The 12,459-nt window shown below is 60.3% G+C and overlaps 1 protein-coding gene across 1 annotated transcript in view; it reads right to left on the reverse strand.

Moving 5' to 3' along the window:
* NEK6 (NIMA-related kinase 6) overlaps window positions 1–11,519 on the reverse strand; it is a 54,029-nt gene extending 42,510 nt beyond the window's left edge. The window contains exon 1 of the mRNA XM_012721212.1: window positions 11,247–11,519. The gene's annotated coding sequence lies outside the window, so the exon portion shown is untranslated. The remainder of the gene's footprint in view (window positions 1–11,246) is intronic.
* Window positions 11,520–12,459: the final 940 nt, after the last annotated feature.

Raw genomic sequence — 12,459 nt, forward strand, 5'->3', positions numbered from 1 at the left:
AGGTGGGGGTGGGCCCGGGCCAGGGAGATCTGGAGGAGGACACGGTGGGATCAGTGGCCAGAACGGGCCCGCGGGTGAGGACCGCACAGAAGGCCTCCCTGGCCCTGCTCAGCCTGTGCACCTGACGCTTGCCCTCACTGCCGGTCACCCCCGCTGCCTGGACACAGAAGAGAGGGCAGCGCTGGGCAGAGGGGTGCAGCCGGACACTCGGGCCCCGCTGGGCTCCGGGGCCTCCTGAGTCACCGCGGCCTCAAGCCTGAGCTCCTCCACCCGGCCCTGGTCCCTGCGCAGAGTTCCTGGCCAGCACACACTCACAGCTTCGGGGCCCCAGGGCCACGGCCCTGCAGATTCATGCTGCTTTGTGTTCCCCCCGGGTCTTTGGGGAGCCCAAGTCAGAGCTCAAGGAGTTACAACAGTAACTGCTGGAGGGTAACCCCTATTTTGAACCATGGTGCGAGGGGACCTTGCCAGTGCTAACATTGTCTTATGAGGCCGGTGGGGGACTCGCCTTTCCATGGTGCACCCTGAAATCATGCAGACTGGAGCCTGCCCTGGGAGAAGAAGCCCATGGGAAGTAGGGGGACCAGGCCAAAGTGCCCCGCTGGTGCGGAATCACAGAAGGGGCCGTCGAGTCTAACTTGGGCCAGTCAAGGGGGGCTTCAAGGAGGTGGCAGCCCGTGCTCTGGGACCAGAGGGCCAGGCACTCAGGAGGTGGAGGGGCAGCCCAGCTCGGGCTCTGGTGCCCGAGAGCCCCGAGTTCGGATCCTCCACGGCCCTCCACGGCCCGGGCCATGGGCCCCTTCGCAGCCTCTTTCACTGGAAACAGCTGGCCAGGAAGCCCCACCCTGGGGCTGCTTTGAGAGCTGAGCGAGGACATGGAGACAAGGTGCACCCAGGACTCTAGGGACTCGGGGACCTACGAGCTCAGTCAGCGTGGCCGCTGCTATTATCGAGGTTTCTGTTACCCTCATTGAAATCCGTGTTTGCTCAACAGCAACATCCTGCAACTACTACCCCGGCAACCTACCCCGCCACCCGACCGCTTGCAGCAGACATGACTGCAAGGGACTCCCGGCTGTGGCCAAGCAGGCCCTGGGGCCATGGCGGTGGCAGGAGGCAGCAGGGCCTCTGGGGGCTCTCCCTTTGGGGGCACTGGTGCACCTGGCTCTTGCTGCTTTTCTCCCGGAAGCTGGGAAGTGATGGCAAAGCATTTTACAAAGTTATCAAGACGATGAACCTGAGAGCCACCCCTCCCCCACCGTCTCAATAAAATAAATCCTGGCTCTCGGCTGGCAGGAGCCCTATATATTTACATGACGATCGTGCCTCATGATCACAGGGCTCGTGGCCCCAGCAACTGCGCGTGGCAGGGACGACAGTGGTCCTGGGAGACTCACTATTTTCCGGCGACTTTTATTGTCCATTACATCCCGGCGTTTACAGGGCTCTGCTCCAGGCCTGGCAGGGATATCGCACCTTGGGGCTGCCAGGCCTTAATATTCCATCGCGGTGCTGCAGAGCTGCCTCCGGGCCTCGTCCATCGCACCCGCGTCTTTGTGTGACACGGAGACCCTTGGGAGCTCCAGGGGCTCTGGCCGGACAGGGCTGAGGGCATCTAGAAGCCCAGGCAGCCCCACTCAACCCATCTGCTCGATTCCGGTCTGCAGCCTCACACCCGCCACTGCTAACTCTGTGCTCTTCCCTGGGCAGGCGAGAGGCTTTTCAGAGGGAGCGTCCCAGGGACCACCACTTCTGGCCCTAAATTCTCAGACACTGAGCTGGTCACTGTCACGTCCATTGCCTGAAACCATCCTCAGCACAGTATTTTCACCATGGAAACGGGCAAATGCTACCAACCCGGCTTTCCCCCAGCCTGCCTGGTTTCTTAAACGCTTACCAGCCCCTCTGGAGAGGGTGACCCAGTGGGTCATCAAGAGCACCTCGGAGGACATAATGGACTTAGGAGTTAGGTGTGGATCCCGATTTCCTTACCACAGGCTGTGTGACCTCAGAGGTAAGTTTTTTCACTGAACAAGCCTCAGCTTCCTGCTCTGTAAAATGGGGACATACCTAACCCCCCCAGGCCCAGCTGCGCTGGGCCCCTAAGGATACCAGGCTGACCTGAAAGCGAGCCCACTTCCGAGGGGTTTTCCGGTTTAGGGTGCCAGGCCCTTCCCGTCCTGGGCCCGAGGACACCCTCCCCCGAAGGCTGAGGCTGCACTCTGGCTGCTGCTGGCTGAGACGGGTGGGGCTCTACACCCAGGCTTCCTGGCTTGGCCCCACAGCAGGGCTGGGCATCTCCCCAGCTGGGTCCCAGGGGCCTCCTGGGTGGGAAGGAAGATGGGGATGAGACAGCAGGCGGCTGCACCCATGCTGGCTGCCCTCTCCCTGCTGGGCTCATCCACCCATTGCGCGGATGGAGATGCAAGCTGGCAGGGCGGGGTGGGGATGGGGGGCTGTTACTTTCCTCCAGGTGGGACTCACACCCAAGGCCAGCAGCCTCTAGAGCTCATGGCTGGGGCACCCGACAGGCACCCGACAGGAACCATGAAGACACCAAGTCCCTCCATTTTGATGTCCTGGAGGCGGGAGGACGGACCTCTGCCCCCCCCTGCCCCTCGCCCCCCCTCCCCCCGGGGCCTTAGCACAGAGAGGTTGAAGAGGTTTTTGCTATGGCAGGAGACTGAGAAAAGTCTGGGTCATTCTGAAGACTCAGCCTTTGGACCTGAGGGCCGTGGCGGTGGGCAGTGTGCTGGGGGGGTCTCACCCTCTTCCTGGAAAGAGGTATCAGCGGTTTCTGGCACTCAGCGCCCTCTTGGCTGGTGGCACAGACCTGCCTCTGGGGGCCGCCTCTCGGGCGGTGTGTCCCTGAAGCAAGCTGGCAGGTGGGGGCCGCCCACCTGCCGAGGCAGGGAGAGGATTCTCATTTCATAGATGGAGAAACTGAGGCCCAGAAAGTGAGCTGACAGTCCAGGGACACTCAGCAGGGACTTAAGTCTTCAAACTCCTTTGCAAAAGGTTACGTTTTCTATTTTGGGAGATCGGACACAAGAGACCCTCTAGAGTTTAAAAAAAAAAAAAAAAAACAAGGAGAAAGAACAGCTGAATAGAATTGCCACGAGGTCCCCTGCCAGCCCAGAGAGGTTTCAGAGATTCTCTGCAGTCTGAATTCTTGTGGGCTGAGGGTCACGCGATTTCCTTTTCAAAAGGCAGAAAGAAGTCCAGCAGAGGCAGGAGGCACAGGGAAGCCGGCCACGAGACGAGGGATCATGAGCCTCAGTCTGACTGCCTGGGACTCGTTGGTAGCCAGAGGTGAGTCCCTTGCCCAAGCTGAGCCTCAGTTTACCTTTATTTATTTACTCCATGTCTAATGCACGAAATGGCTAACCTAGTTACACCTCCTGACAGCCCTGTGAAACAGATACATTACTATCTCCACGTTACAGAAAGGGGAAACCAAGGCACAGGAGGCCAGGCACACTGTGCACACCTATTTCTGGAGACATGGAGCCATCTTCCTTAACTGGGTTGTTGTTCGAAGAGGCTGCCTTTCCCGTGAAGTGGATTTTCTTCAGTCAGCTCAGCAGCCTTTATAACCACAGTCCAGGAGACCCTGGGAGGCGCCTGGTCACGGCCACCATCGACCCACCCCTTGAACCTCACTGGGAGCCTCTGTCCAAGCAGGAGTGGACATCCCCGGGCTGATGTCCACTCTGGAGCTTTACGCGCAGGCGGCCTCAGGGGCGGCAGGAGACCCCCTTTCAGGAGGGGCAGCCTCCATTCACAGGCAGCCAGGGCCGGCTCTGTGGAGACGATGCCACGGAGGCTGCCAGCAGCCCAGCCGTGGGAAGCCTGACCTGGGCAGGTCCCCGTGTGGGGTGCAAAGGTTTGGGCAGAAGCCCCACCGTGAAATTCCCAAGGGAATTAGCTTTTGCCCCCAAACCCGAGTTCATTTTCCAAAACGAATGTTTCAGACAACAATGTTTTTGGCAAAGCCGACTTCTCTGCTCTCTAGAATAAAAAACACTTGGGTCCTCCCTGGTGGCACAGCCGGTTAGGACGCAGCACTGCAAGCTAGTCGCAACCGCTTCAGTGCGAGTTCGATCCCCAGCCCCGGAGGTGACCCCCATGGCGCGGCAGACCTCTCCTGACCCGCCCGCTGCTCCCCTCAGTAGTGTACTTCTTGAACCAGCCTGTTCTGCTCCCCACTCTGTCTCTGCTGAAGCCTCTCGCTCCTGAACCTCTGGCCTGCACCCCAGTTCTGAATAAATAAATACATCTTAACAAGCAGGCTCCTGTCATGGCTCTGCCATGTCGCCTGCCTATCTCCACCTACAGGCCCCTTCCCAAGAGGTGGGGCCTTGAGCTCCCTTTTGCAGATCAGGAAACTGAGGCTCTACAGGTGCAAGTTTGCAAAACTGGGAGGTGGCAGAAGTGGGGGTTTGAGATCGGTGCCAGCGTGCAGGGCGGCGGGCTGGGGAACACCCAGTGGGACTGCTGCCGGGTCAGAGGCCCCACCGCAGGCGTGACGAGTCCAGTGGGTGGTGACAGCGAGCGTGGGCCCTGGGGGCTCACCTTCTCCCGCTGCAGGCACAGGGACAACGCCGCAGAGGGTTCTGCCTTTTCCGAGACCCCGGAGCCCACTGACAGGAACGCGGTGGAGCGCCCAGGAAGCCCCCAAGCCCCCTTCCGAGCATCGTGCTCACGCCACATATGCAACATTTGTTGGCGCACTAAACACGTGGGATGGCAGCCCCGCTCCGTGGAAGCAGGAAAATCCCCGAGTCCACTTGCCCGAGGTCTCCTGCCTCACCAGAGACCTCTGACAGACCCGGAGGAGGGCACCAGCTTGCGTCCTGTGTTTTAGACAGACGCCGAGGCATGGAGCAGAGAGGTGAGGTTCGCACAGGTGTTGCTCGTTCAGTCAGTCTACGGACGTGAGCTGGGAACCGACCTTGAGCCTGGCCGGTGGGGGGGTCTCCACCCCGACGCAGGAGCCTTGCTGGCAGGTGGCCTCTCAGCAGCACCGAGGGCCCAGCGCACACCCAGGGAGAGGTCTGTGCAGTCTGCCTGGGATGTGGGGGTGTTTCTGCTGAACAGGAAGCAGCGCTCTGAGTGGAGGTGCCGGGTGCACCCCCGGCAGAGAGAACAGCGGATGCAAAATCTGGGAGCTGGGTGAGCCCAGCGTTAGATGTGGGCAGGCTGACAGCAGTGGCCTCGGGTCTGTGGGGGCAGGCGGCTCGGGGAGACGGCCCGACCAGGCGCTTGATGGCCCCCAGGCTGCCCGTTACCCACAGGGCAGCAGAGGCTACGCTGGCCGGGGCTCCAGAATGGGGGGACCCTGTCATTACCTGGAGGGGTGGCTCCCCTGGCGCAGGTGCGTGCACACAGCCGTGGCCGGTGACTGGGGCAGAGCGCGGGAGACTCAGGCCCTCGGAAGCCCTCGAAAGCCCTGGAAGCCCTGGAAGCCCCGGCTGACGCTGCGAAAGCCGCTAATGCTGACTAGGACCAAAGGCCTGCTAAGAAGCGCTGCAGTGAGCCCGCCGCTCGCCTTTGGGACACGGGTTAGAGCACAGAAACGGTCAGAGCACAGAAGACGCGCTGGAGGCGGACCACTCCAGGCCAGCTCCCAGCTGGTGTCTCTGGGTCTGTTCAGGGGAGACACGACCTGGCCCTGGCTGCGGGAATGGCGTCCCCCAACTCCCCCGACACTCACCCTTGCACACCAGTGTCTCTGCCATGGCAAAGCCAGCAGGCTCTCTGGGTCCTGTAAGAGGGGTCCCTCCTGGGGATCCTGTTTTCACCCAACTCGAATGGTGGCAGACACTGCAATGGGACCGCTTGGCAACGCCCTGACCAGAGGCCGTCCCCTCCCCCTGGGGTCCCCTCCTGGGCTGAACAGCTCCCCTACAAAACCCTGGTCTGCCTGGAACTGCCCTCACTTGGAGACAGGGTCTTCGCACATGTACCCAAGTTAAGCGAGGACCACCCAGGCTTCGCGTGGTGCTTCTGTCTTCCTCACAAGGACACGCGGTCGCCGGGACAGGAAGGGAAAAGGCCAGGGACCACAGAGGCAGGGACCCCGGTGATGTGCTTGTAAGCCCACGGCCGCCAAGGGCTGCTGCCGGCCACAGGAGCTGGGGAGAGGCCTAGAAGGTTCTCCCACAGACCGCTAGGAGGAACCAAGCTCGACTTTGGACTTGTGGCATCTGCGCTGGTCAGGGGATAAGTTGCTTTTGTTGTAAACCCCTCAGTGATGGTCATCGTGACTGTGCCCCAGGAAAGAAAGGCATGCCTGCCGCATCGTGGGTGGTGGTACGGTCCCCCCGGGGCTGCAGACTCCACGCAAGGCCCTTGGGCTCCAATGCGGTGCCGGTGCCAGCCTGGCCTGCCCGGGCCTGGGAGCGTCACAGCTCCCCAGCTTCTGAGGACCCCCCCTTTTCTGGGGTCTGAAACGACATTTCCACCGATGACCACCATCCTCCACAAAAAAAGGACACCAGATTTAGGAAGAAGCCCATGCCAGAGCTGCCCGGCTTTCCTCCTTTTGCCACTGGCCAGTGGCAGTCTGGCCTGGTCTGCATTTGGCAACCAGCAAGCACAACCTCTGCTGAAGGTTGTGTTGTGTCAGTCCTGTTGAACACGAACAGGTCTCTCTCCTCACGGGAATGTCTGTTCCAGTTAACTGTGGGCAATTCCCGCTCATCCCCTCTGAGGATGGGGGGACCTTCCGGCTTCACGGGGGAGGCGCCCCAGCCCGGTCCAGAAGAAAAGAAAAGAAAAATGAAAAGCAGGAGGCAGAGAGGACGGAGCCCTCTGGTGAAAAGAAAACCCACAGAGCCCTTGCGCAACTGGCCGACGCTGAGGATCGGCCCTCTTCAGAGACACCTCGTAAACCGGACCCGCGCCTGGCAGCAGACGCCAGATGCCTGGCGCTCCAGGAGCTTTCGAAACATCTGGCCCTGGCGGCCTGATGACCCAGCGCAAGCGGATCACCCTGCGCTCGGCGGGCGCTGGGCCCACGTCTGCCCCGGGCATGCGCCGGGTGCATCAGGAAAGTCACCCACCAGCGCAAGGATGCGCATGCACGTCAGGGTGCTTCTTTTCCAGATACTCCCAAGAGCTGAGCCCACCTCAGACATGGGGACTCAGGCTGGGCCGGGATGACCTCGCAGGAACAGGCCTGGGCTCAGGGCCTTGGCCTCGGGGGATACTCTGACACAGTCGCCGTCCAGGGCTGGAGTCCATCTCCCCCTCCCCGCTATTCTGCAGGCCCCGGCCAGGGCCAGGGTGGGCCCCAGTTCTCAGGAAGCCAGGAAACACACTCTTTTCTGGGCTAAATGCCCAGATTCCTTGAGCAGCCACGGGACATGCTTTCTGTGAGCCGATCCAACGCCACAAGTGTGGGCTTGACGTTCCTCTGGGCAGCGTGAGCCCGCGGGGACACTAACAGGCGCACCTGGAATGCCAGGCCACCAGCTGGTCAGCGAGAGAGGCCTGCGCTGGGCCCAGACAGGAAGGGCTTTGGTCCTGGCCCGACCGTGGGAATGGGGGCCCAGAGATGCGCTCTATGGGCCCAGTTGCCTTTTCAGGGAAACAGAGCTCTGTGCATTCCACCATCATGCGTCACCACTTCCTGAGAGGCTCACGGGCCAGGCACTGTCCGAGGCACACGGTGGAGAGGACCTGGCCTCCCCGGAGGCGGCGAGAGGAAGGTGGGTATACAACACAGGGCGCAGCGACGGGGTCATCTCAGAAGCAGTAAATGCCAGGAGAGATGCCCACTGAGGAGTGGCTTGAGGGCACGCACGAGGAGCCGGACCCCAGAAAGGACCGGAGCACCCCGCCTGGACACTGAGCTGCTGGGGGTCTGGACTGACCCACATCCTCCACAGCCTGAGGGGGTCACCCCTACCCTGCCTGGCCCCAGGGGACTCCCCTGTTCTTTCTGGATGGGAAAGCTCCGTCCCTGACCTCAAGGGAAAACTCAAAAGAGTCTCATGCTAAAACAACATGCCCCAGGCTCATCTCCCTCTGCCCCCCCAGAGCACCAAAGTGGGTTCGAGGCCACCCTCCCGCCATCGGGACTGGTGCAGAGGTGACTTTCTCCCCACATCTGAACCTGAGGCCTTTCCCTTGTCTGCTGGGGACCCATCACCCAGTCCAGGCACCTCTCTGAGCCTCGTTGTGGTGGCCTGGAAATGGGAGGAAGGCAGGTTGGGTTGTTCACTGAGAGAGTCTGGAAAAGCCCAGGGGCGCCCACCTGACTGTCCCAGGGGCCGGCCAGCGGGGGAGTTCAGGGGCAGGAGGGCTGGACCCCTGGAAGGCAGTGCCTGGAGGGAAAGGCCCCAAGGAGGTGTCTAGCCGAGCGCCTCCCCATGACCTCACCTCTGAGTCTCAGTCTGCCCAGCTAGAAGGTGGGTTTGGGGATAATGAAAGGGGACCCCAGGTATGTGAAGCCGCCCAGACAGTCCAGCTCCCTTAACTCCGCTTTCAATGTATTTCGTTACACATTGCAGAGGAAAAAGCAAACCTGAAACAACTTTACTTGAAACCTGCTTTCCTTCTGCCCTATTGATTGAAGTTGCAGGCTCTAAGAACCTCCTGATGACTTCAAATGAGGAAGGACAAGGACACACTCAGCTCCTCACCCTCACGTATCCACTCGACAGAAAAATAATCTGACTGCATCCCGCAGTATGTAGGTTGAGGCTGGGGGGTCAGACGGAGGGGCAGTGTTGGTGGGCAGGACCCAGTCCCCTGGGGGCCACCCTGGGGTACCTGGCTCTCGGAGGGGGTGCGCTGGGGCTCCTGGCAGCCTGTGATCTTCCCCTAGAGCCCCGGACAGACCCTGCTGGGTGCTGCCCAGCCTCACTGCCTCACACCAAGGCAGAGAACAGGCTGCGGTCCCATGGCAGCCAGGCAGGCCCACTCCTGCTGGGGCTGGAGTGGTGACCCCTCCTGCACACCCTTTCGAACAGACAAGGTACCCCACATCTGTATTAAACTCTACGCTGCCTGCTTCCACCGCTCCGCCTCTAAATTCTCCAGATCAATCAACTGAGAATTGGAATTCCATCACAGTGACAACACAGTTGGCCCCCCCATCCCCGCATAGAGCTTTAGAACTGGGGTTCATGCAGATTAATGACACTGCCTAGAAATTGGGGGGGTAAATGTATTCCGAGGCAGCTGGCTTGCAGGCCAGGGCCTGAGCCGAGGCACCCCACTAGCGCGGGCTTCTCTCATCCCTGAGAATCAAAACAGTTTCTCCAACAGGGAAGGAAAAAAAAAATGACACTCAGAAATCCGGATTTAGGGAAAATAACACATCCATGGCACTTTTTTTCCCTTCTCAAAGCGTGCTGCGAGCTTTACATATTTTATCATTTATTCTCACATTGTCCCCAGCAAGTTGGTAGGCGTCGGCCTTGTTTTTCACAAGAAAGCTGTGAGAGCCGCTGAGGGTGTGGAGGTGAGGGGGCTCCCGCCCCGACACCCTGCGGGAAAGGGCTGCGGTGGGGTGGGAGAGGGCCCAGGGATCTTTTCGGGTGGAACTGCAGCCTCTGGAAGAATCTCCACCTGCTTCCTGGCCTGAACACCGGCCTCACCAAAACACTTCACCATGCCACCAGGAATAGCCACCTCACCGCCCCCTCCCTTACCAACCTCAAACCTTCCAGATAAATCCATCACTCCTGAGTTTAGAAATCAGGCTCCTGCCCTGGGGGGGGGGCTCCAATCCCTAGGGACACCTGTCACTGGTTACTGCCCCACGGGGTCTCTCACAGTTCCCGGGAGAACCCTGGGCCCCCCCATATTCCTACCTAGCAAATATGTCCTCTCTACCGGCTGGTGATGGACAGGTGCTTCCAGATCGTGCTGTAAGTCTGTGCTGTGTGACCTTGGGTAACTCCCTTTACCTCTCTGAGCCTTGGGTCTACTGATAAAATGGAGCCATTCCATAAAAAATGTAGATAATCTGGTAATGGCACATGAACCCCTGGACGATGCCCTGACGATCAAGCAGTCGTAGTTGGAAGAGGGGCTGTGTGCAAAAAGATAGCTGAGAATTCTGTATGAACAGAACTTCCTGGCCAGGGACAAAAACTGGCCTTTGTTGGGGAGGCCCAGGGCATGGCCGTGGGGCCACCACCCCATCAGGACTGCCCCACTCGGAGCCACTGGAGGTCCAATAGCCCCTCCAAGGTGCCACGGGAATTCATCAATGCCCACGACTCTGCTTCCTCCTCTCATGCTTAGGCTGACCCTGTCTGTCACTGTGGCGGGCCCGGGACTCTCCCCATCCCTACGCCACTCCCACGTCGGGTCTAGGGAGGCCAGGCCGAGGAAGGTCAAAGGGGAAGGGGGCCAAGCCCTCCCCTACCGCTGAGGACACTGAGCCCAGCCACAGCCCTGGCACCCAGCGGCCCATCAGAAGTCCTGCCCGAGACCCTTCCCTCCTAACCTGTAGCCCACACACCTTTGCTGTTCCCCGAGACAGGAGCCTCCAGGAGGGAGCCGAAGGCCAACACAGGTCCTTCCTCACTTGGCTCCCACTCTTCCCCAGGACGGCCCCACCCCTCTTGTCCATGCTGAGGTTTGCAGGGTGCTGCCACTGACCCCCCAGGCTTGGCCCAGTGAGGATGAGGACCCCTTTCACACCCCTCAGGGGCTGGGGTCCTCCCGGTGTCAGGGACTAGAATGCGGGGCTGCCAGCTGTCCCCCCTGCCCCCATCCGACCCCGGGCCTGTCCTCAGGACCTGGGCTCTTTCAGCTCGGAGGTTGCGTGTGCTGAAGAGTCTCTTTTTTTTCTCTCTTTCCTTTCCCCTTTCAGCAAAACTGCTCTGCCCTGTCCCCAAGGCGGTTCCAAGAGGCCCATCTCATCCCGCAGAAGTGATGGCGGTAATTCCGCTAATGGGAAGCAAGATGGATGGTGCTCAACGCCCAGAGTGAATGAGGTGAGCTGGAATCGGCCGCCCCGGGGGAGGGAAAGTGTTACCAGAACACACCCTCCTTTGGGGCCTTATTAGGTCTTGAAAGAGCTGCCGCACTTGCTAAAACCTGCTTTTGCCAGCAGAAGCCTCATTTTACAAATATACAACAACAACAAAAAAACCTGTAAATGGGAAGAAAACCCTGCAGATTATGCTCCTTCCGCTGCAGAGAGGCCGTGGCCGCCTCTCGGAGCAGAGCATTTAGCCTGTGACTCCGGGTTTAGATCAACGGGCCTGGGCGCGGCTCACCATTTTGTGATCATGAGCTCCGCTGTGTCTCTGCCGCATCAGAACCGTTTGCCAGCAGTCGGACGGGACAGCTTTGGAGACCTTTTCAAAGGCCGGTCTGTTTCAGATGCCACAAAGCCCCACGGCCGGCGGCTGTCCCGGGAGGCGTCCCAGACAGAGTCACACCCCACGGGCCCCGGCCCGCCGCCCGGCCTGAGAACCTGGGGGGTGGGGGTAGGGTTGGCCAAAGCATCCTTGCTGCGGCATGAATGGCTGTTCTTTCCACAGTGACGCAGACAGCTCACCTCGCCCTGCAGTCTGGGACCCAGCCACCACCTCTTTGGGCTTCAGTTTGTTCAAAGGCAAAATGAAGGGGGAAGCCCAAGCTGGGAGGGAGACAGCCAAGACCAAAGACATGCAGAGCTAGCCGGCATGGAGCCAGGCTCCCCGGGACTGTGTGACCTTGGCCAGTCCGGGAACCTCTCTGAGCCTCAGCGTCCTCACCCCTAACAGGAGGTGACCCTCAGCCACCTCACGGAGCAAGGAGTCAGTACAACCCCGGCTCAGCCGAACACAGTCACCTCCCGAGCCAATTCTAGCACCTTCCACAGCACCCAGTGCCCCTGGCACATAGGCACGAGGCCGGCTGAGCATCTGGTATTGGAGAAGAACCCGTGGCTTTTCTGCTGCTTAAAAAAAAACAATAGCATCTATTCACGCCGGAACAGAGCGGTGTGGGGTATGTGTGCTGGGAACTGAAGGCCGGGGTCCACGGCGGCTGGGCCACACACCTACTACGTGCTCCTAGCAAATGCTCAGCCTTGCTGTCTGTACAACGGGACCAGCAGAACCTGCCTCACACGGAGCCGGAGTGCCAGGCGGCGGGGGCCCGCCCACCCAGCCCTGGTTCACAGCCGTGCGGGAGTGAACCGTGGAGAGTCTCGGAGGACCTGGGAAAAACTCCCTCGTTCCAGCTGAGACGACCACTTGGGCTTTCTCGAAGCCAGGCTGACATCCCCGTCCCCGGGGGAGAGCTGGGGCCTTACGCAGGCAGGATGTGAAAAAGGGGCGTTGGGGAGCGTCACCCCACCAGGCAGCGTGGGAGATTTCAGCCTCGTCTTGTTCATTGTGCTCCTTAGAACAGTGCCTGGCTCTGTGGGTCACTGACTGCCCAGCCGAGGGAGGACTGGAAAATTCCCCGGGGAGGGAGGCTCTGGGTGAGTGAGCACCAGTC

Source organism: Condylura cristata, unplaced genomic scaffold (assembly GCF_000260355.1).
Source record: "Condylura cristata isolate star-nosed mole 26May11 unplaced genomic scaffold, ConCri1.0 scaffold00006, whole genome shotgun sequence".
In the NCBI taxonomy this organism is placed as follows: Eukaryota; Metazoa; Chordata; class Mammalia; order Eulipotyphla; family Talpidae; genus Condylura; species Condylura cristata.